This window comes from Ailuropoda melanoleuca, chromosome 5 (assembly GCF_002007445.2).
Source record: "Ailuropoda melanoleuca isolate Jingjing chromosome 5, ASM200744v2, whole genome shotgun sequence".
Lineage (NCBI taxonomy): Eukaryota > Metazoa > Chordata > Mammalia > Carnivora > Ursidae > Ailuropoda > Ailuropoda melanoleuca.
This window is the reverse complement of record NC_048222.1, coordinates 122033101-122058566: the sequence shown is the minus strand read 5'-3', so window position 1 is coordinate 122058566 and position 25466 is coordinate 122033101. Positions and strand designations below refer to the sequence as shown.

The 25466-nt window shown below is 34.5% G+C and overlaps 1 long non-coding RNA gene across 2 annotated transcripts in view; it reads right to left on the bottom strand.

Moving 5' to 3' along the window:
• The window catches only part of LOC117802232, a 203886-nt gene that overhangs the window by 96955 nt on the left and 81465 nt on the right, over positions 1-25466 (bottom strand). The window lies entirely within an intron of this gene.

Here is a 25466-nt window from a genome sequence, read left to right as displayed (position 1 = left end):
CCTCTCCAAAGACAGCCATACCCAAAGCCTAAACATATGCAATCCAAGGAACATTTATGTATACCAGTGCACTGAATCAAGAAAAATATGGGGGGGACCCTAATTAAAAAATACATTATTTTTCCCAGCAATACAAAACAAAGTACAATATAGCACTTGATTAAATTCAGTTAAGTGTAAAATATATAATCTGAAGTTCATAGTCTAAAGTCAGTTATTATCTGTCTTAATCCTCCTTGAAAATATGATATTCTAGGTACCAGTTCCTTCCCTGGTCTCAGATCAATTATTTTCTATTTAGTTTCTGATTATTTATTTTTTCCTCATTACTCACTCTATGCATGTTTTCTGAGACAGAACTGTGTACTCTGGATTGTTCTAGACTTTGGCCTGTATCTCAAAGAGAAAATCCAGATGTCCTTTTACATTTTCCCTTAAATATGTAATTATATTAATGTACAAAATTCTCCTGCCGTTTTACATGACTCAGCATTGCTGCACTGTTATTTTGTATTGAGTCAAATTAATCACACTTGAACAACTTTTAAAAACTATGGCTCAAGAGGTGTCAAACTATTAAATATTTTTCTATTATAAGGACAGAGAATTGTTCACTGCAGAGAATAAAGTACCACTTTTGCATATATTATACAAACATTTTATGCTTCATGAAACCACAATAAATTTTCTTGCTGATTACTCGTGTAATCTAAGGATCTCCTGCTGTTTTATAGAGAGTCTTATTAATTTCACTCAAGTAGTAAAATTAGCACCTGTAGAGAACTCTTTAAGATTTTTTTTAACTTTTATCATATTAGTAGTAACCTACTTCATTTATCATAGAACAGTTGTTTTACTCTGTCTCCTTATCTGTTTAGCTTTGGGGTTCTTTGCATTCAATTTTTTTTTTTGAAAAAAGAAGACAGAATTGGATACAGAATAATATGGTAAGGAAATCTCAGCCTTCAGTTCAATCAGATTTAAATAAATCAGGCTCTGAAGTTAGCTAAGCATCCCAGACTTAAAAAAAAAAAAAAAAAGGAAATTTACCTGTCCTTTGATGGATAGCAGTCTTGCATACAACTTAGCAAAATTATGGAATGATTTACTGAGTAGTACACTCTTGGCCTGAGCGAGTTAATAATCTTTCTTTTTCCCACCATGTGAAAGAAACAGAGAGACTACAAAATATTATTCACTGTCTCTTTCAGAAGTATTTCATACCCAATGCATTTGTATTTGTTGGGCTGCACACATATTTGAAATGAACCAACATATTCTCTATGACTTCTTTGCTCCTTACTGGACCTTGCATTCCAACACAGGAAGAGCCACAGCAAAGGCATGAGGATCGGTTCAAGGGTGCAGCCCCTCGGTGGGGGACACTGAAAGAGGGTTCGGGAATAAATGAATTTGGGTGAGAACAGTTTGCAGGGTTGATAAGAAAACATACTCTTCCTAAATTCCTATTGCCAGACAATATTCTGGATGAATTCCATTAGGTTTCTCATTCATCCTCATCCTGAATATCATGGAATCTAAGGAGCATGGCTTAGTTAGTTCAGCTTGTCTCCTTCAAAGGCAGTATTCACACAAGGTAGCCTGAGCAGAAAGTGGCCTGAAGCCTAAACTCAAGCTTTTTCTTGTACAACAGCATATTGTTTCTGGAGAAGGTGGAAACTGCCTCAGAGAAAACTAATAGGAAGTTACATTTTATGTGATCTCCCAAATAAAGAGTTGGCTTGTTTACTTTCCTTTCTTTCCTTTTTCCTCCCTTTTTTCTCTACTTTCCTTTTTACCTTGCTTTGACTTTTTATTTGATCTCAAACTCCCTCATTTCTTTGTACTGAAGTGAAGTGATACGCATGTGGAATATGCCTGAAGTTCTAAAACTGTTTTAAATATACAGTTTTAACTTTAAACATAAAGTTTTAAATATACAATGAAACGTGGAATCTGGAAACAGAATGTATGGGTTTAAATCCCGGCCTCACAAAAATTGACAAGGCAAGAAACAACAAATGTTGGAGAGGACGTGGACAAAGAGGATCCCTTTTACACTGTTGGTGGGAATGCAAGTTGGTACAGCCACTTTGGAAAGCAGTGTGGAGGTCCCTTAAAAAGTTAAAAATAGAGCTACCCTATGATCCAGCAATTGCACTACTGGGTATTTACCCCAAAGACACAGACATAGTGAAGAGAAGGGCCATATGCACCCCAATGTTCATAGCACCATTATCCACAATAGCTAAATTGTGGAAGGAGATGAGATGCCCTTCAACAGACAAATGGGTTAAGAAGATGTGGTCCGTATATACAATGGAATATTACTCAGCCATCAGAAAGAATGATTACCCAACACTTGCAGCAACATGGACGGGACTGGAGGAGATTACAGTAAGTGAAATAAGTCAAGCAGAGAAAGACAATTATCATATGGTTTCACTCATTTATGGAACATAAGAAATAGCAGGAAGTTCGGTAGAAGGAAGGGAAGAATGAAGGGGGTAAACAGAAGGGGGAATGAACCATGAGACTATGGACTCTGGGAAACAAACTGAGGGCTTCAGAGGGGAGGGGGGTGGAGGACTGGGATAGGTCAGTGATGGGTATTAAGGAGGGCACGTATTGCATGGTGCACTGGGTGTTATACGCAAAATGAATCATGGAACATTGCATCAAAAACTAAGGATGTACTGTATGGTGACTAACATAACATAATAAAAAATTATTATAAAAAAATAAATCCCAGCCTTAGTTTTCATTATTTTCATGAATGTGGGCACGGTATAGCACCTCTTCACCAATACTTTACTATAAGATGAGAACTGGGATGCTTGGGCAGCTCTGTCAGTTAGGCATCGATCTCTTGATTTCAGCTCAGGTCATGATCTCAGAGTTGTGAGCTCCAGCCCTGAATGAGGCTCCATGCTCAGCTATAGTCTCCCTCTCCCTCTGCACCCCCAACCCTGCTCACACATGCTCTCGCTCTTAAATAAATAAAATCTTAAAAAAAAAAAGATGAGGACCATAAGAGCTACTACTTAATAGAACTGTTAGAATTAATGAGTTAATATATTCCAAAGTTTAGTATAGTATTTTCCACTTAATAAGTGTAATATATAAGATTTCATAAGACAACTTATTTTTATTGTTTTTCCCAGTCCAGATTATCCGCATATCATCCTTTCAATTTTTAATAGCACCACATATGTCTTAGATCTACCTCCCTGAGTACTAAGTATCGGGAATTGACCTCCATTCTTCTTTTCTATCATTCCCAACTTGTCCCTTGAGGAGACATATTATCTATTATGTTTACTTTCTTTCCTTTATTGGTTTGGCACTGCAGTTCATTCCCATTCAGGGAACTTCTAACCTAACAGGTCATGTATGTCATTTTAGTACTTTTCCTTCCTTTTCTTTGTTTTCTAATCATTTATTTACTAATACTAGAAGCTTTCTTTCTTCAGCTTTTCACTTGCCAGAAGACATCAAAATGCATACATTCAGTAGACAATTGGTGATAGATTTCTGGTATTTTGAACAGAGGTGTTTCTGAAGATGTAGCTTTAGGAGACATAGGCACACAATTGGTAACTAAAGCCATGAGGGTGGATAGAGTAAATATGGTGCCAAAGTAAAAGCCTTAGAGTGAACAGACATATAAAAGTCTGAGAAGTCAGAGTGGTAGTTCAGATATATACTTTCAAAGGCTGATGAGAGGTTAAGCAATATGAGAGGGGAAAAAAATCCATTACATTTAGTGACACAGTGTCCATAGGTATCTTGGTGTTGGCTATAGTCTGTCTCCCTATTAAAGTTTCAGCTCCCACTGAGAAGGTGGGAGGAGTTGGGATTTTGAGGATAGTTAAAGGAACTGGCCTAAGAGAGGAAGAATGACATCTCTTTTATTGCAACTAGAGAAAAGAAATAACAGTTGAACACATGCTATGGTGGTTGTATGGCTTCTATTTACTCTGAGAAGTAGAAGAAAATTGAAAAGGGAAATCTTGGAGATAGTGGAGGATTTTGAAATTCTGACTAAGTGAGATTATGACGGGGGTACCAGGGGAACTAAGTAGGGACTAAGGATCAGCTCCTATTAATAGTTGTGTTGGACGATCCGGGTAGTTCTGGTCTTCTTGGGTAGGAATGTTTTCTATCAGTAACCATCAGTTTAATGGCTGACCAAGAGAAGGTAAAGAGTTTCCTTCATTCAGGGATGAATGATGCTAGGTTCATGTAGTTAAAGGTTAATGGGGAAAATGATGATGGTATAATGTAAATAAGGTCAATTTAAATTTTTCAATCTCACTTTTGCTTTTTCTAATTACTTTCATTGAAACAGTATTATTTCTCATGTTTTGTATTTATATTTTATTTCAACTAAAGGCTGCAATGGTAATTTTTGCAGAAGAGTTTTCTAGTTACTATTGCTGTTTAATAAAATACCCCCACAATTTAATGGCATAAAATAACTCTTTTATAATGTACATGAATTATGTAAGTTAAGAATTCAACTAGAGAACTATAAAAGATAAAAAATGCACTCAACACTTGTTAAAAATGGCAAGGAATATTTTATTTGAGGCTATTACAATAGGAGTCAAGACTATTGCAATAAGGGAGAAAGATTAAATGCAACTTCACTGAAACAAAAGGTAGGAGGATTTTTAAATGCTGGGGTAAGCCAACAGAAGAGTACTGGAGGACATCAGAGGAAGGGTGGTCAATGTGATTAGGCCATCTGTGTTTGTTAATAGTAGTTTATTGAAGTTAGGCTCCTACCCTCCCACAAAGAATCAGAGATAGAGGTAATATTTCTTTCAATAATTGCATTTCAAAGGAATGGCTCCCAGGACCTTGACAGAGACATTCCTGGGTTACAGAAGATTTACTTCTCAAAGAAGCAGAAAAAGAATCTATAATTTCAAGTTTTCTAAAGTAAATACTCCAAGCAAAGGGAGTTCAGGGACCTATACCTAGAAAGAAACTTGGCTTAAGCTTAGTCAAGCTGCAGACAACTTTAAGGCCTTTCTTGGTCAACAAGGGGGTGAGCTTATTTCCTTTGCAGAAATAATGTGGATATATGCATCCAGACATAAGTATGCATTAAGAACTGCTTTGGGGAAAGCAGAAAACTAGGTGGAAAACTATGAGCAGTATTCAGTAGACAGAGACCCTACTTGTCCTTGAAATAGGTATAATCCATATCATAATAGAAATCATCTGCCAAAACCCTGATAATAATAAAGTAACACATATTCTTTTTAGTTGTGTAGATTTTATATATTATTTATCATACTGTAGGAGAATCCAAATCTCAGATCATAACAAGCTTTACTTTATCAGAAGCTATCTGTTAAGGTTAACTTTTGGTGTGTGCCCTAGATGTATACTAACAATTCACATTTCATATATTTTGATAAAACTTTTCACATATTTGTGACATATTCTTAATTTACAAGCAACAATTTTAGATTTTCAGAAATGCCAGTTAAACCATACTTAAAAATCTATGTATGGGAGTCTAAATTTATACTACTTAAAAATCAATTTTATGGTCTGCTTTTGAGTCAGGTTAGATTTAGCCACACATTTTCCAAATTCCTATGCAATTATAATGTAAAGAGTGAACTACTGCACAGCATGAATGAGTTGAAAAGCTTGATCCTATTCCCTAGGTTCTGTAGTGTCATGGTGGGATGGATGCTCATAATTGCTTTTGATGAAAGTCAGGGGTTTGGCAATGCACAAACCAGAATTTTGATAGAAAGAACTACTAACAGAAACTTAAAATTTCTGTAGATAATTAATATCTGCTTGTTGTTCAATTTGTTGCATTTGCAGCTTTGCTTTGGTCTGGATAACCTAATGAGCTGCATGTTTTGCTACACTTGGCAAAAAAAAGAGTTCAGATATAGTACTTCAGGGGCTCAAAATAAGAACAATAAAAACTTTACATATGATTAAAATATACACGGGAAGAAGCTTTCTCTAGAAAATCTCAAGCATGTGAGATGTCACGAAATTGTGACAATGGGGGAGAAAAGTAAATATTGGTAATCTTTTAAGGACGCAAATTATCTTTCTTAGTTTGCAAAGTGATCAGTCTTAATTCCAGATTACGTCTGCAGGTAGTCTGTCTTTACTATTTTGTAAAATGAAAAGCTGCATAGGACTGAAACTATATATGTGACATAATCTCAATGAATTGATATTTCAATTTTTTTGACCCTTATCACAAATGTCAGAATGATCTTTCACATAAATAATAAAAATATCCAGATATCAATATAACTGTACCTATATATGTATTATCTTTCCAACTCCACGCAATATAGATAATATTTTATATGGGTGTTACAAAAAATCGATACCATGTTCTCTCTCTAGTGACATATAACTTTATATCTCACTTATGACAAATGAAGGGAAAAAACTATGAAACTCATTTAAAAATAATATAGTCAAATTGAGGTGTGGGACATGGTGTTGGAGATAAGTTCGCTTAATAATAGACTAGCTTTTCCATTTCCATCTCATACACATTTATAAACTGTGAAGCACTAAGGCAGAATTTGTGTACAAAAGGTGAAGTAAATATTCATTGGTTTAAAAAGAAACACAAAGTGGAAAGTCTCAGATATCAAAAGAGTTCATTGAGATGTGAATCCTGAATAATCTTCCTTACTAAAAAAATTCTCTAATTCTCAGGGTTAACTTAATGTCATGTTGTATAGATTTAGTGTTAAATGCACTGGTAGCTAAGTGATATCTTTTAAATCATCTTAATCCCTTTTTTCTTTCTTTCTCCTCCTCTTACTTCCCACTATCCTCTTTAGCCTCGTCCTCCTCCCCTTCATCTTCTTCCTCCTTTGTGATCTTTTTCTTCTCATTATTCAAAAAATGAACATAACATTATGTCTATGTATGATGAGAAAGCCTGATCAGCTTAACAATGATAAAATCAAGTAAAATTAAAATGTTCCATTTTGTTTAAACTTGCCTGAAAAATGATAAACACATTTCATTTTATTATTTCAACACTGAATATATCAATATTTAGGGACACAAAGCTGGTTTTTAAAACAAAATTAACTCAACTTCAAATAAAGCATGCTTATCTTGATGGTTTCTTGTAAAAAATGGTATAAATAAACTAGCCAATAAGCAGTCAACATTTACTTTTAGAAGCAATTAACATATATTTTTCCTGGCCAGAAATAACTCAAACTTTTTCCTATCCCCAAATAGCAATATTGTGTGACACATTTTCAGATTTTAATCAAAACTAAAAGCATGAAAGACTCTATACACCTAAATACTGAATGGGGCATTATATCATAATGTGTTGGCAAAGGTTTGAGCTGATGCCAACTTGTTAATCAACTAGATGAACAAGAGTTCAGGAAGCTGAGGGAGCTCAGTATACTTCTTATCAAGTATACTCAGTAGTAATTTAGTAGCTGCAAAGAGTGAATCTATTTCTCTGTTTTTTTTTTTTAATCAGGCAATAGTAATTTCAGCCTTACATGTAATGTACCTTTAGGTTCCATCTACATATGGTGTGTCAAAGGTAGAATTGCAGTCTGTGCAATTAATAAAAGTTTCCCCATCAAAAATAAAAGTAAATCTGTTTACCTGAACTACACAGAAAAATAGATGCAAAAAATTTTGCTCTTTCCTGTAGAATTTTGCATCTCTTTTCCATACCAGAAAGTGTTCAGAAACATCGTAGTGATGTCTGAATTACCAGGTATGTTTAAGACAATAAAAAAATATTTTCAGGAACCGAATTACTCAAAATATTAGATAAAATGTGTACATACAGACAAGAAATAAATTACATAAGAAATAATTAGTAACTTCTTGATCTCTATCATTATTTTAATCTTTAAATCTCTTACTCTTGTGGGTTTTTTTTTTCTATTTTAATTACTCTGTATTACATTTTGGACTTCATGAATTAAGTAATGTATTTTTAATTTTTAGAAGTATGGGTTGTCTCAACTTTTAATATAATAGGCCATTTTCACCTCAATGGAAATATGTAAATATAATTTAATAAATTTATGAACCTGAATCTTTGGGTGAGCAAATTTATTCCACAGAGTAAACAGCCTTCTAGTTTATAGAATAATATGGATAGAGAGTGAATTAAACCTACTATAAAATGGCTTACTTGTGGTACTCTACCGCTAGGATAAGAGCTCCTCTTTCTCCAAACAGAGATTTAGGTCATCTCTTTTGCACACCAGCTAGCATGTCAGTAATGAACAATCATCCAAGAAGTCAGTTTTTACTTGTTAGTGCTCTGTGAAGAAAATGATGGTCTTTTTGGATTATATTATGACGTTGAGTAAGGAAAAATACAAGGTTTCCTCCAATGGCATTTGTTTCCTAAATTTTACTAATTATTATCTTCTTTAGTGGAGAAAATGTTATTAACACATTCAGTTGGGATGTTAAGCTAAATGAAGTTACTACAAATAATAACTTATGTGTCGGATTAAACATACAAAGCAAAGCATTTAAGAATTAAAGTTGTTAAGAATTTTCTTTTGTACTTCTGGATATTGGCATAAATCAAATACATTACTCCACAGAAAGAGATGAAGCATATGTTGGAATTACCAACCTCATGGCCTTTAAGGTATCACCCTCTTCTAAAGAACTCATTAATGAATTTTCTTCATATCCTTTTAAAGCAGTAAAAAAAAAAAGCATAACACTAAAAAGTAAAACCCATTTGTCACTACACTGATACTCAGTGCTTCCTCTGTTCTTATATAAATATGACATCAAAGAAATAATACAATGATTATTGAAACAAATTCTATTTTTAAATTAAAATTATTTAATAATTATTTTCTAAATTAATAAGAATCTTAATTGCATCACATTTCCAGACCATTGAATATATATATGTATATATTTATTTATTTTTTCTTGAGTAAAGCAATAAAAGTTTAAGTGAAGATACAGAAAAAGCTCTCAAGAGAGGGGTCCCGACAGGGTTGCCAATGAGGGCCTTCAGGGTTGGTCTTTTATAGAAAGCTAATCAGGGAACTTAAATCCTTTTAACATCTCTATTGATAATATCTTCAATGCTTACTTCCTTTTTAGGGGCTGGTTATTCTTTGTTGGTCACAGATGATTATCATAAAGACACACACCCCACACCACCCACCCCACATACCTAGGGCAGGGTGGCCCTCCACCCCTCAGGAGGACACCTGTTGTGATGAGCACTGAGTGTTATATGCAACTAATGAATCATTGAACACTACATCTAAAACCAAGGATGTAATATACAGTGGCCAACTGAACATAAAAAAAAAATAATATATGAACATGCAGGGGCACCTGCGTGGTTTGGTCAGTTAAGTGTCAGACTCTTAATTTCAGCTCAGGTCATGATCTTAAGGTTGTGAGATTGAGCCCCACATCAGTCTCTGTGCTGGGCATGGAGCCTGCTTGAGATTCTCTCTCTCCCTCTGCACCTCCCACACCTCTCTCTCTTAAAAAAAAAAAAAAAGTAAAAAGGAGATATATAAACATGTGAATGTAAGAAAATATGAACAAATGATCTTATTGGTAAATATCAGTGCCCTAATTTTTAGCCATGTTAGCAACAATGTTGGAAGGAAATTTCATAAACTTAAAACACATGCCTTTTGGATCTCATGTTTCCCTGAGGTGCCTAGATTCCACTAACTCTATTTTCAGTCATGGAGAGAAAAACTTCTTTGGACTTTTTCACCCCAATACCATTGTTCTTATTGTTCCATATGTTAGTGGTTACTCACTCTGTTTCACAGAGAAGTGTTGGTAAACTGACCTTGCCAAAGTATTCCACAATTTACTTAGATTAATTGGGAAGATTCATTTTCTTGCTTGAAAAAAGGGAAGACCAAAAATAAATTCACAATTTACTGAGTTGTTTGAGGATTAAAAGAGCCACTTTTTAAAAAGCCTCAGATAAATTATAGTCTCAACAGTTTCAGGGATTCATATTTCAACCATTGTTAGAAATTAGCCTGTGACATAGGAATGTCCACATCTTCTTTGAAAAATACATACTCCTAGTGGGGTTCTTGAGGGAGATGTAAGCAAGAAAAAGAAAACATATAAGAAATGAGATGCTGTTTTATAATCTTTTAGGTGTCATTATTTTTGTAGGAAGAATTCAGTATGAGGTTTCATAAAGCTGGGTTGGCCACGAGCCTGAGACCAAAGTCTCAGGCATGATCTTTAACACTAAAGCTACAATCCAAAAATGAAGACAAAATAAAGACACTTTCAAACTTTATTAAATTACCTTCCCAGCATTACTTTTTCTCCCTTTATTGATATTTAAGATTAGTTGCACTAATGTTCCCATTTTTCCAGGAACATCTCCATCCATGACCTTTGTACTGTGACTTTGAAGCTCCTCCCATCAAAAGACAAAAAATATCCAATCTTGAATCTCCAATCTGCCCAGTAGAATGCAATATATCTGACAAGTCAATTCTGAACCAAGATCTCAAGAGTCTTGTGTGCTTCCCACTCTCAAACTTTAAATCCCTGCCTCTGCCATGAGAACAAATTCAGACTGTTGGAAGATAAGATACGACGTGCGCAGAGCCAATCCTAACACCTAAAGCAATCTTACATGACCCAGCTCCACTCAGTCCAACTGGTAAGGGCAGACATAAGAATAAGCCTAGTTAAGATCAGCTGAATCCAGCTGAGACTAGTACAATCACCTAAATATCCATAGCCTTATAAGAAATAATAAATATTTGTTTCTTATGGTACTAGGTATGCAAGTGCTTTGTTACACATTACACAGAAATAATTAAATGATACAATTGGATGCTTAATTTCTCGATCATTTGTACTACTTATCACACAGGATATGGCTGAGGCTGCTCTGTATGACCTCTAGTGAAACGGTGAACATCACATCTAGGCATGGTCAATCACAGTAGCACATCACCCAGTCTAAGTGCTTTAGAAATGGACCAAGCTAAGCCAGCATTTTACCAGAGACCTTTCACTGCCGTTTTTAGAAAAGTCTTTCTCTTTTTGATGGGCTGATTAATCAAACTGAGAGTGTCAATTTAAGAAACAAAGAGGCAATGTATCCATGACAGAACTCTTAGAACACCACTGGGACTTTGGACTTGATGTATGTAAAAGCACTACTTTTGGTTACATAAACCAATCAATTTTTTTGTTATTTTTTTAAACTGAAACAAGTACTGTTTGGATTTCCATTATAACAAATAATTTCTGAGGATTTTATCACCATCTAGCTAGTCATATGGAAGAAAAAACTTTAAGAGACTGCCAGAGAGGTACTGTGGTCAGCCAGCCCCTCAACAGTAGGTAAGAGAAAGTAGAAGATTGAACAAAGGGCAGGCCCATTGTATCTTTGAATATATAGTGTCTCACTGAAGTGAACATGTCCCAAGACATTTCTCTGAATTTAAACTATCATATTGTAAATCCCACTTTCCTTTGAAGCAGAAGCTAAGATTCTACATAGGAGGATAAGATAAAATTCTGCTATGACAAAATTAAACAAAGGCTGAAAGTACTACCCCCCCACTCCCACCCTTTAATAGGCTCTAAGTAGAAATGATCAAATTGCATAAATCTTTCATTGGCAAACAGTCAAAGGATGTCTTAGGATTCTATCTTCAATTATGGTACATTTTGGAATGGAATTAGAAGAAATGTCAGGCCGATAATTTTCTAGATTTCTTACAATTATAACTATACTATTCTGCCTTCCCAGGTGCCTTCATTTGTTTGGGAGTGAATGCATTCAGGAAGGTAGCATCTTCTATTTAAAGCCACTAGACAAATCAGGGAACTTTGTCAATTGTCAAACATCAGGATCACTATAAATGGCCCTCTCTATTTTAATGTTATTTGACAAAGTTTGCCTATATAAAGTATCTTTTAAAATACTATGCTTAATTTTTTGGGCTCCCAAATGTAATATACTGTGCTTTATTTGAAATTTGGGGCAAAAAGATCAGTTAAAAGTAGACAGGAAATATGAAATACAGGAAATAATTTTCCAAGTGTCTTTCATTAAAATAGCTATTACAAAGGTGACAGTTGAGAAGTGTACCATGAATTAAAAAAAGTATGTTTTGATGATGATAAACCTTTTATGTTCAGAATGGAAAAGCACAAACAGTAAAATTAGCCCTGGAGAAATAGGATGTGAAGTTGACTCACTGCCGTCAGCATTTGCTTTAGTGGGAATCTGGAATCTTAGCAATTTACTCAATATAAACAAAAGCCAGAAAGGTTGGCTATTTGTCCAGCAATATTTTTAATAAAACAAAGAGCAAATAGTGCATGCTCTTGAATTTAGCAATGCCAAATGTATTTTTTAAAAGAAATAACGATGAGGATAGTTTTCTCTATGTCTATATCACAGATGGAGGTGCCTAAGTCTGTCTGTACTTGGCATGCATTGCCACTACATGCTATGCACACAAGAGAGGGAAGACCAAGAATAGGGTTACATTAATTTATGCCTGTTATAAAATAAACAATTAGATTAATATTGAATGGAATCTTCTCAAATACGGCTAATTTCCTTCCTTAACACTCTGGATATTTAGTGCCCATCCACGTTAGGAATGAATGTAAATAAATAAAATACATGAAATTGTATTAAACGAAGATCCACTAATCACATAGTTGTTAGTTTTGCATTGGATACTCTTCACTGTAAGCTTTTTTCCCAATTTTTACATTCATTTTCATGTCTAATTGAAAATAAATACCATCAAAAAAAGAAAGAGCGTTGTCTCTCTTAAAGGCAAGGGGAAGAGCATTATTATAAATGGAAATTAAACTGGTATTTAGAATATTTCCATTTTCAGTTCAGCATTTGTTATTCTCGAATAACAAGAATACATAAACTTGTCAGATCTCAACAGTGAACAATAGGACACACCATAGTGTTGAAATTATAATTGGCAGGAAAAAAAGTGAATGAAAGAACAAATACAGGGATGCTGGGTGGCTCAGTCGATTAAGTGTCTGCCTTTGGCTCAGGTCATGATCCCAGGATCCTGGGATCAAGTCCCTCATTGGGCTCCTTGCTTAACAGGGAGCCTGCTTCTCCCTCTGCTTGCTGCTCCCCCTGCTTGTGCACTCCCACGTCCTCTCTCTCTCTCTCTCTCTCTGACAAATAAATAAAATCTTAAAGAAAAGAAAAAGAAAGAACAAATACAACAACAGGAAAAAAGAGAGAGAAGGAAGGAAGAAGGGAAGAGGGAGAAAAGCTCCGTTGATAATCCAGACACTGTTTGGCCATGGACATAAATAATGGGATCATTATTTACTGGATTAAAATTACACTGAAGCAGTACCTGGACTTTCTTCAATATATGCTCTTTTCCATTGTTTCTGAGATGGTATCTGTTTCACATGCTAAATTTAGAAATGTGTGATTATAATAATATGATAATGTTGCTTAAATTTTTAATATACTTTAATATTTTTAAAATATCTGTTCACAAATTATTATATGTGTTTTATTATAACATAATAAAAAATTTACGCAGTATGCATCTTGATAGATTTTACAGAAACACAATGATGATTCTGAGAAATCTCATGATAGATGCAGAACAGAGCCTTCTCATTCCTCACCAGTGTGGCACCTATTATATCTCGTAGACTTATTCGCAGTTATCCAGCTCAAATTCCCACAGAACTTGGTGAAATTTTAAGAAATATGTACAAATGAATGTTTAAAACAAGTGACATAAAAGTTCTAAAAATATACTTAAATAAATTTTTGAGTCAAAAGCAATGGACTATAATGCCTTCTTAAATAGTTTATGAATTCTATCCAAAATTGCCATGGAATTTTGGATAATAAGCATACAGATTAGTATTAAGTTATAGTCAGAGCAGTCTTCATGAAGTTTTTATAAGCTTTAGTGATAAGTAATCAAGTTCATCTATAGAAGTCATTTTATGTGGCATATATAGTGTAGCCTGTGTGTGTGCTTTCATTGACGTGTGTGTTCGTGTCTGGGTACATATAGTAAATCACAACTGTCCCTGTGAATGAGGGCAACTGTTCCTAAAAGTGTACTTGTTTAGCACATCCTTAAAATATGAAGACATTGATTACATATTAAATTGGGTAGTTAGAAGAATCAAAACTGAGATACATAAAAAGTTAAGCCAGAAAAATATTCTTTTTAATAATAATTTAAACACAATTTGTTAAAACTTCGTAGAAAGTATTAGCACAGAGGTTTTTAAATTTCAGCCATTATAATTCATTACTGATATGAATCATTTTCTAAAATTAATTTATTAATTACAGCAGTTAAGTGTAATTATTCTACCTATTTAAGATTTTTATTATTACTTTTTAACACCAAGATAAATTCAGTGGAGGGTAATTACCATAACAATAATTCAGCACACATTTTCCGATCTGCTTGGTATTACAATATGTTCTCCAGAGTACCAGCTTCCACATTAATCAGTCATTCATGAACTTGCCTCCCTGTTCAGTGAGGCCTTCTAGAAGCAATTTAAAGGATAATAATTTTTTTCCAAAAGGAATTGGCAAAGGAGATGTCCTTGTCCTGATTTCTGTTTTCGTTTTAATAAAAGCTTTAAGCAAATTAAGGGAAAAATAGAAAAGTAGAATAAAAAAGTTTATCAAATAATCCTGGGTACCAAACATACACACATAAGATAAAAATCAAACATGTATTACATTAGAAAAGAAAGGGCTCTGAAATCATGTGTCTTCCTGAGCAGAAAGTCTCAAGTCTAAGGCAGACACGTTTATTACACACCTTTTCCCAAAATGTCAATGCACCACTGAGAACATCGCATCCAATTAGCACTGCACTGGGCACCCTGTTATCACATTCAGTGATCCATTAAGTGAGAACTAGAAAAGCACAACATGGTTATGCCTGCCTTCTTGCTAGAGGCTTTAGCTGCTCATAACTACATATCTGAGTTTGTAGAAAGTTTAGCACAACACTTCAGAATCACTCTTCTATGTATTCCACCTCTGCCCCAATTGTATTTCTCATACAAATGGATTGCACCAGCTCTGTTTCAGAAGCAGCAGAAGTTAATATATACTCAGATTACACAAATGGAATTCTAGATAGAGATTTTTTTAAACATTTGGGGGTTATAACTATTCCTCGATCTATGAAACAATGGGCACTAGTCCCATGAAAGTATTAGTATCCAAATGTTCTTTTTAAATGTAGGCTATTTCTGTCATTTTTCTAGATCATTTCTTTTACCCCTGTCATATCTTGCAAGCACACTGACTGACAAAGACAAACAGAAATGTTGACTTTTCTAACTCTTTAACAACAGACTTAAAATCTTTTTTACAGGTTTTATTTATTTGTCAGAGAGAGAGAGAGTGCATGAGAGAGCAGAAGCAGGGGGAGCAGCAGGTAGAGGGAAACCCAGGCTCCCTGCTGATCAAGGTGCCCGATGCGGACTTGATTCCAGCAGCCCGGGATCATGACCTGAGCTGAAGGCATACACTTAACCAACTAAGCCACCCAGGTGTCCTGACTTAAAATTTTTTATTATCTTTGATGAAATTAAAGATTTTGTTTCTCTATTTAATTTAAATTCAATGGGAAGGATAAGGACACTGTATGCCTAGTTATATATAGCTCTTTTGTGTGTGTGTGCGTGTGTGTGTGTGGTTGATCAAAATTTATTTTTCATATGAATAGTTTGAAAATATTCCAACCCCACAACAAATCTTAAATACCAGCAACATCTTAAAAGTTTTTTAGAATTGTTGCCAAATTTGAAAAAATACCAAATTCCTATCATGAAGGAACTATAAGATTTCAGGGCATTTAAAGTTTTCTTGCACAGTGACTGCTATTAAATACTCATTGAGTTGATGATGAATAAGTCTATCAATTACTTATTGAAATGATGATGCCAAAATGTCTTTAATGTTCTTGTGATAGTATCAATTCTCTTTGTAGTTGTATTTCTTGACAAATCAGTAAGAAATTCACAGCTCTTTTTTTCTTATTGTTCATTGATTTTAATTAATGTTACTTGCAAAGTATTCATTGACATTGTTGAAAATAAAAGCTATTGAAACTTTAAGCCAAGAATATGAACAAAAATATGGCCTAAGACAGTTGTATTCAAGACAGTGTGAAAGTATTTCCTTACTGACTGAATGATCAGGCTCCCATATAGACCTAGCAACTGCAAAATTATTATAGACATGTATACACAGCTCTTTTAATCCATCTCCACGACCAGCTGGATTACAATACATGAAATAGGCTTCTAGCATGCACTAAATGTTCACACCTCTGTTCAGACACACTTGTCTCAAGCCATTCTTCATACAGCATTTTGACCAGTTCCTAATACCCAAGTTTTGCTCTAGTTGTGAGCTGAGTTGGATGAAATTTTTCTTCTTATGTTAAGGAAATATAAAGGTTATCTAACCTTCATGATTCAGGGGATTTAACAAACATGAAACTTTCTTAAAAAAATATATGTGGCTTTTAAATATAGCCAAATTCATAATGAATAAAAATAAATTATTCAGGAGCTATGTAACTGAGTACTGAAACTCTTTTGATGGGCACTGAATCCATTTTTGTATACAAATAAACAGAATAAACAAATATAAAGAAATTAAAGTCATATTCATATCAACAGAAGTTGAGAGCTTTGTGAGAAGATAAATGGAAATGTCAGTTCTAGCATCTCCAAAAATTTCCAGCATGGAGCCATAAATAAATTGTCTCAAACTGAAAAACAAAGAAATAGAGATTAAAAGGAATATATACATTTACAAAGGAAAGTATCAGAATACCTATACATCAAAAGGGACAAAATGATCAAAATTAAAATATAAAAGCATTCATGGAGAACATTGTAAAAGATGAAAAAGGAAACCACTAGAGACTATGGACTCTGGGAAACAAACTGAGGGTTTCAGAGGGGAGGGGGGTAAGGGATTGGGATAGGCTCGTGATGGGTATTAAGGAGGGCACATATTGCATGGAGCACTGCGTGTTATACGCAAATAATGAATCATGGAACACTATATCAAAAACTAAGGATATACTGTATGGTGACTAACATAAAAAAATTTTTTTAAAAATAAAAAAGGAAGTAGCATGGTTATTAATTATCAAAATTTCATCTGCAATATTATAAAATAAACATAATTACAAAATTAATATTAAAAAGGTCTTATACAGTGATAGACATAAATGTGATAACTGATCTGAAATGAAAGTTGACATTTTCTCCCTCCTTTTTTGATCATATTGTTATAGTTATTTTAAAGTATATGTCTAATTATACTAATATCTGAGCCAACTTTGGTTATGTTTCTATTTTCTGTTTAATTTTTACTTCTGATTATTTGGTCATGTATGTTAATGAGTCTTGCAAGTTTGATTGAATCTGCATATATGAAGTTTGTGTTGAATCTGGATAACATTATATTCTCCACAGACAATTAAGTTTGCTTGTTTTTTTTTTTTTTTTCTGGCAGGCAGAGAGATTATAGGCAGATCAGTTTGACACTTTCTAGGTTTGCTTTAGACTTGCTTAGGGCTGGTGTTGTCATTTTTGTCTTTAATGGTACAGTTCTTTCACATACAATACGGAGCTTCTGGGATTTCAGAGAAAAACCTGGTTTGTTCATAAAACTCCTTCTATTTTGGAAGACTTTGACATCCATCCACTGCCTCACCTGTATTGTGTAGCAGCAAAAATATCTACTCTGGTCTTAAGTCTCCCAAAGTCCACCTTTGGCTGGGTTTCTTGGACTTCCACCCTACAAATGAACAGCTTTTACTTGACATAAACTTCAAAAAGACATTTTTTTTTTTTTAAAGATTTTATTTATTTATTCGACAGAGATAGAGACAGCCAGCGAGAGAGGGAACACAAGCAGGGGGAGTGGGAGAGGAAGAAGCAAGCTCACAGCAGAGGAGCCTGATGTGGGGCTCGATCCCATAATGCCAGGATCACGCCCTGAGCCAAAGGCAGACGCTTAACCGCTATGCCACCCAGGCGCCCCCAAAAAGACATTTTAAATGGAATTTGGGCTTCTCTGTGAACTTGAGTCACAACTAGATATTTACATATTATTCTTGTTCTGATTATTTGTTATTCTCTACAATCTCTGACACTGGAGATAGTGGCAACCGGAACAGCCACCTGGGAATCAGAGATGGAAGCCATATGCCGTGGAAAACATAACTTTTCTGTCTTCTTTGATTTCTTGCCTCTGAAATGTTACAGGAGAGAGAAATAGATAAATCTGGTTTAAGCTTGTGTGTTTGTTTTTTGGTTTTTTTATTACAGCAGCTTATCTTTTACCCAAAGTCATACAAGTCACACTATATTATTTTATCTGTTTGTATGACTACTTCTACCACCAGTATATTAGAGAACCAAGGATTCAAAACTGATACGAATTCTCTCTCCATCTTCTATCTTAACATGTTACATGGAGAAGTTATATTATGGGGTGATTTAATGGGCAGTATATATATATTCATATTACTTTGTAAAGATTGAATAAATTCATTCTTACATGCTTGATATTAGTCTTTATGTATTTGAAATAGATAGATATAGATACAGACATAGATTGATATAAAGGACAAGGTAGATAATTAAAGAGCTGGTTCATATATTTTTGAAAAAAATCCCAGAAAATATTGCTAGCAGATAATACAAAACAATTATTTCTGTGATTTTAGCATCTGTGATTTTAGCATTAAATTTTTAAAGATTTTATTTATTTGAGAGAGAGCACAAGTGGGGGTGGGGAGGGGCAGAGAGAGAGGGAGAAGCAGCCTCCTCACTGAGCAGGTAGCACAATGCAGGGTTCTATCCCACAACCCTAGGATCATGACCTGAGCTGAAGGTAGACACTTAACCAACTGAGCCACTCAGGAGCCCCTGTGATTTTAGCATTATAAAGTTGAAACAAATGCACTTTTATAGATATAACTGAAAGATCTGATATATTCAATGCCATAAGCAAATATATAATTAATGTTCAGAAGCTTAAAGTATAGTGAAAGTTAAGTTACTATATCATATAGAAATCAGGGATTTGTCAATGACAACTAGTAATTTCTAACCATGATTCAGATAAATTTCTTAATTAGAACATATTTTTCAAGATTTTTATGGGTGAATCTGTGTATTTGCTAGCTTTTACATTGTCTTCTACATTTCAACATAAGAACACATCTCTGTAAAGTAGTAAATAAAAGAAACAAAATAGGATTAAACTGTAGTACTTTACATTCTGCAAGTGTGCACTAACTTTATTTTCATGATAGTCAACCCAAGGATATATGCTAATTATAATGCACTAATCATTTTACCCAAGGAAATGAAGCTGTTAAAATATTCAAAATGACTAAAAAAAAAAGTTTCATTTGCACTGAGTTTTTACCAGGAGAAATTTGACAGAAGAACGTGTTCTGGGCAATCAATCATGGTTGTCTACAATGGTATTAATCACCTCGTGGGCCAGGATGTTTGTCTTCTCATCTTTGAGGCTTAGATATTTAAAAACTTTCTGCCAAGATGCTCTTCATGTAAATGAACCATATGTTGGAAGTTTACAATGTTGCCAAGGTGTTGTTAAGACTTGTTCAAGGTAGAAAGTTTTGTTCATTATGCTTATATTTATTATTGTAGAAAACTTCCTCTAAGTACTTAATAGGACAGTCCAAATGTTCAAAGTTTGGAAAATGAAAATAGTATTGCTATTTTATCACTATAGCTTCTTTCTTACATATGCTTTATCAGTACACAGATATAATAAATAATGATTTTATTGAGTTTTTTTTGTAGTTCCCAGAGGGAATAAATACATCAAATGCATCCTACCAGAATTAGATTTTCTCCTGGGAAAATCTGACATCTATTCAATATTTGTAATTAGATAACTTGATACTATTTTTAGTAATATCAAGTGATTTTTATCCATAAACTGGTTCTTAAATGTTTTATTATTCATTTAACCATTAAAATATTTTGATTTCCAAAATAATATTAGGAATTTTCTTCTTAGAAAATAGTTCAATACCAACATGAGGCTCAAAAAGCAATCGGCGACTAAAAATCAGCAATTACTCATTCATACTTAGAAATGAGAGCCTGTATTAGGTGATACATAGTTGACAACATAAAAGACATAGTTCAATTCATGGTAAATAAAGTCAGTACAATTTAGAGCTAATTTCTAAATAAATAATTGTGAGGCAAAATGAATATATAAAATATAATCTCTAAAAAAGGAATATGTAGGGATGCCTGGGTGGCTCAGTCAGTTAAGCGACCGACTCTTGTTTTTGGCTCAGGTCATGATCTCGTGGTTATGGGATCAAGACCTGCGGGCTCTTCACTCAGAGCAGAGTCCGCTTCAGATTCTCTCTCCCTCTCCCTCCCACTCACACTCTCTCTCTCAAATAAATGAAATCTTTAAAAAATTATTAAAAAAATAATATACATATAAAACTTCAGAATGAGGCAGGTAGAATAGGGAAATGTTGGGTAACTGCAGAAGGAAGAAGGAACTGACCTGACACCTGTTGAGTAACAGAATACTTGTTGCTAGGTGAAGCTACAAGGTTGTGCAATTGCAGCATGCATGCACATCATTATCCCTCCACTGGGGGCGCTACAGGACTCCCAGTAGATCCAGCCAAGTGAAAAATCAGACTGCATCTGTACATGGTGACTACCATAGAGCAGGCCTAATGATATACAAAGTTCTTGGAAGTCTCTGTCTGTTCCCCAAACCCTATATAAATATTCCACCCCTTGATTATAACTGCCTATAAGAATCAGAATCCCACATTTATCCCAGATGACTCAGATCCTCTTGAGTGTGTCTGCACCCCCATCCCTAACCCCGAGCGTATACTTTTGCCCTTTTGTTTTCTTTCCCTCTTTTTTTTTTTTAAGATTTTATTTATCTATTTGACAGAGAGAGAGAGCACAAGCAGGGGCAGCAGCAGAGGGAGAGGGAGAAGCAGGCTCCCTGCTAAGCAGGGAGCCCAAGTCGGGGCTTGATCCCAGGACTCTGGGATCATGACCTGAGCCGCAGGCAGACCTTAAATTGACTGAGCCACCCAGGCACCCTGTGCACTTTTGCTCTTCAGTAAAACTTCTGGTATGTTTTACTCTGACTTGGCCTTCAATTGTTTCTTGTGGCACAGTCAAGAACCTGGCACCTGCTGGCAGTTGAGGTTCTCAGGGCTGAGAACGCTCCCAGTCTCCAGTGTCAATAAAGAAGGCAATTGGTATAAAAGCAAATGTTCATTACAAATTTAAATTTCATGATCTTTAACAGGGAATGGGGAGATAGCTAGATAGAAATTTTATCTCTTTTTGTGTCTCTGTTCAAGAAGTATATTGGTATGTAATTTTTTTTTTTTTTGGCCTGTGATCTTCTTATCTAGTTTGGAAATCAAAGTACTACTGGTTTCACAGAGTAAGTTGACAAGTATTTGTTTCCATTCTGAATTATGGAAGAGTTTCACAGGATTGATACAATATTCTTCCTTAAATATTTGATGGAGTTAACCAGTGAACACATGTGGGACTGGAATTTTCTTGGTGAGAAAAAATTTTAATTACCAGTATCATTTTTCTAATAAACGAAGTAATTCAGATTTCTATTCTTTTTTGACAGTTTTATAATTTGCATCTACTAAGCAATTTATATTTGTCATCAAGGTTGTACTATTTATTGGCATCGCATTGTTCTGCTGTTAGGCAGTTAGGCATGAGCAAGGAGAGATAAAGCAGACGCTGGCCACATCCTTGGTGCCACCTCGGAGAGTTAACAGCCACACCTTCACATCTTCAGAGCCACCTCTAAGGGCTAACAGAAAAGAAAAGGCCTAGCCACAGAGCTGCTTCAGAAGCCACAGTGGGACTTCTAAGAGCTGAGTATAAGCACAAAGGGTACAGCTTGTCCTTACTTACCTTTAAAGGTCACAACAAAAGCTCATTAGGCACTCATAAATATACAATACATAAATAAATACAATTATAACAAAATGCATCATGGGTAGGCACATGGGCAGAAGCCAAAATGTAATATAACCACCAGCTGTCAATCAAAAATGTCAATCAAAGCCAAATTTACATATGCACTAAGCAGCTAGAGCTTCTCAGTGCCATGGCCACACTTGCTCAGGCAGTTGCCCCTTTCACTCTTGAAAGCATAGTACACTTACCTATTCAGTAAACTCTATCCCCCCTTTCTTGTCTCAGGCCTCCAATTCTTTGGTGCATCTGGGACAAAAACCCAGTGACCAGTAATACTACATATTCCAATACTGATTTCAGAACATACACAGAATCAGCAGTTATGTCCCTTCTTTCATTTCTAATTTTGATAATTTTTGTTCTCTTTTATCTTCATTAGTCTATCCAGATGTTTAGCAATTTTAGATCTTTCCAAAATTTGATGCCACAGATTTTCTCCATTGTTAATTTGCTTTCTATTTCATTTTCTATGACTCTTGATCTTTGTATCATCCTTTTTTGGGAGATCAAATCTTACCAGATTTGATAAGACTTTGTCCATTATTTATTCAAATATTTTATGTTTCTCCCTCTTCCAGGACTTGTTATAAGACTTAATGTTTAGAAGTTGGGTGAGTAGGAGGAATTCAAAGAAAAACCCCTAGCTCTCTGACACTCATAACTGAGAGGGGAATGAGTCAGGTTGCTGTTAGAGTTATTTGGGGTCAACAAATATTTTCTGACCTAAGGAAATTTCTGTCAGTGTAGAAATTTATGGTCAATGGGAAGTAAGTTAGAAAGCAAACATAATGATAATGAAAGTTTTTGCTTCTACATTTGGTGTTACTGTGTGCTATTATTTTTAGAGAAAAACAGTGAATTTTGTGTTTTTATATTTTTTTAGTGAACTTCCTAGGAAGTATAGTATGCATGCTCAAACCTAAGAAGTATTTAAAGATGATGATGAAGTGGATCAAACAAAGGATCGCTGAACTGCTGTGTGTTGGGCTGGTTGATGAACTTTAATCATAATTTTCCCTCTATTTCTGGACTATTAAACTCACATTAATCTCTTAATATTTGCTATAAATCAGGTTGAGTTTCATGCTTATAATTACATGAAAATATCTAAGAATGAATGATATTTTGAGCATATGATATTAGGACATTAAAATCATAAGATCTGCTTTATGGAAATATTAAATGTTTTCTATTATGTAAATACAGTGAAGAAGAGCTAATTCTAACCTAAAGAAGATAAATACACACATTATAAACCTCATGCTAAAATTTCCAAAGAACTTAATTTTAGAAACATTATTCTCTTTGTCTTTTTCTGTGTTGGTTTTATTCTATGTTATTGTCATACTTCATTTTTATCTCTTCCTCTTCTGTTTCCCTTATGTACTCAAACACACTTTTTAGGTTGAATAGATTCGTGAAGAATTTGTTTGCTTCCAGTGAGTTTATTGCTTGGAGAAAAGTTGAGATTTTGAAAAGGAAATGTAAACTTTTTCAGTCCAGCTTGACAGGTCTATTATATTTCAAATTTAGAAGAAATGATTCATAAGTTCCTTAGATTGATGGGACTAGCTTACCCGTTTAGCAGGGAAACTCAGCTTCAGGGCATCAATTTGTTAGTGGGATCTTTCTCAGTGCAGGTAACATAGATGTTTCCGTTCATAGAGAAATTTTAAGTTATGAAACAATAGGCACAACATACTACTTTTCCTTTGGTACTGCCACTTAATAAGTAACATGTATTGAGAGCTTATTACACACCAAGCAACGCTGTAACCATTTTCATATGTTAACTCATTTAATTCTCACATAAGCAATATGAAGTAAATAACATACACATACCTACTTCATACATGAAAAAAAATGAAGTGCCTGAAGTGTAAGCAACTTGCCCAAAGTTACACAGTAAGTGATGATATTCAGGTTTCAACTCAGACTCTTGTGCTCTAAAGTTCAGTTGGTAAAGAAACATTATGGTTAGTTTTACCCTCCCCGAATATGTGTCACTATTAGAGCTTTAGTGGTTGCCTGAATTAATTGTAGCAGTATTTCTGTAGATAACTTTGCTCTTTCAGGTTACTACTATGCAACATATATAAATTTTAAGGCATTTTCAGTAGAAATATTAATTAATATCAGTGATAGTACTTAAAATTTCAGTCCATATTTCTGATTATTGATCTAAATGAAGTGCAATATTAAGCTTCACGTGGACTTTTTAAAGTTTTTATTTAAATTCTACTTAGTTAACATATAGTGTAATATTGGTGACAGGAGCAGAATTTAGTGATTCATCACTTATGTACAATACCCAGTGTTCATCACAAGTGCCCTTCTAATCCCCATAACCCCTTCAGTTCATTCTCCTACCACTTCCCTTCCAGCAACCCTCAGTTTTTTCTCTATAGTTGAGTCATTTATAGTTTGCCTCTACCTTTTTCTGTCTCCCCTTCCCCTATGTTCATCTGTTTTGTTTCTTACATTCCACATAAAAGTGAAATCATATGTTATTTGTCTTTCTCTGACTTATTTCACTTAGCATAATACTCTCTAGCTCCATCCATGTTGTTGCAAATGGGAAGATTTCATTCTTTTTGATGGCCGAGTAATATTCCATTGTGTGTTTATACTGCCTCTTCTTTATCCATTCATCAGCTGATGGATGTTTGGGCTCTTTCCATAATTTGGCTATTGTTGATAATGCTGCTATAAACATCAGGGTGTATGTATCCCTTCAAATCAGTATTTTTGTATCTGTTGTGTAAATACCTAGTAGTTCAATGGCTGGATCATAGGGTAGTTCTATTCTTAACTTTTTGAGGAACCTCCATACTTTTTTCTAGAGTGGCTGCACCATTTTGCTTTCCCACCAACAGTTTAAGAGGGTTCCTCTTTCTCCACATCCTCACCAACATCTGTTGTTTCCTGTGATGTTAATTTTAGCCATTTTGACAGGTGTGAGGTGGTATCTTGTGGTTTGGATTTGTATTTCCCTGATTGATGAGGGTTACTGAGCATCTTTTCATATGTCTGTTAGCTATCTGTATGTCTTCTTTGGAAAAATGTCTTCTTTGGAATCTATTCATGTGTTCTGTCCATTTCCTAACTGGGTTGTTTTTTGGGTGTTGAGTTTGATAAGTTCTTTACAGATTTTAGATACTAACCCTTTATCAGATGTGTCATTTGCATATATCTTCTTCATTCTGAAGGTTTCCTTTTAGTTTTTCTCATTGTTTCCTTCACTGCACAGAAGCTTTCTATGTTGATGATGTCCCAACAGTTCATTTTGCTTTTGTTTCCCTTGCCTCCAGCAACATGTCTAGCAAGAAGTTGGTACAGTTGATGTCAAAGAA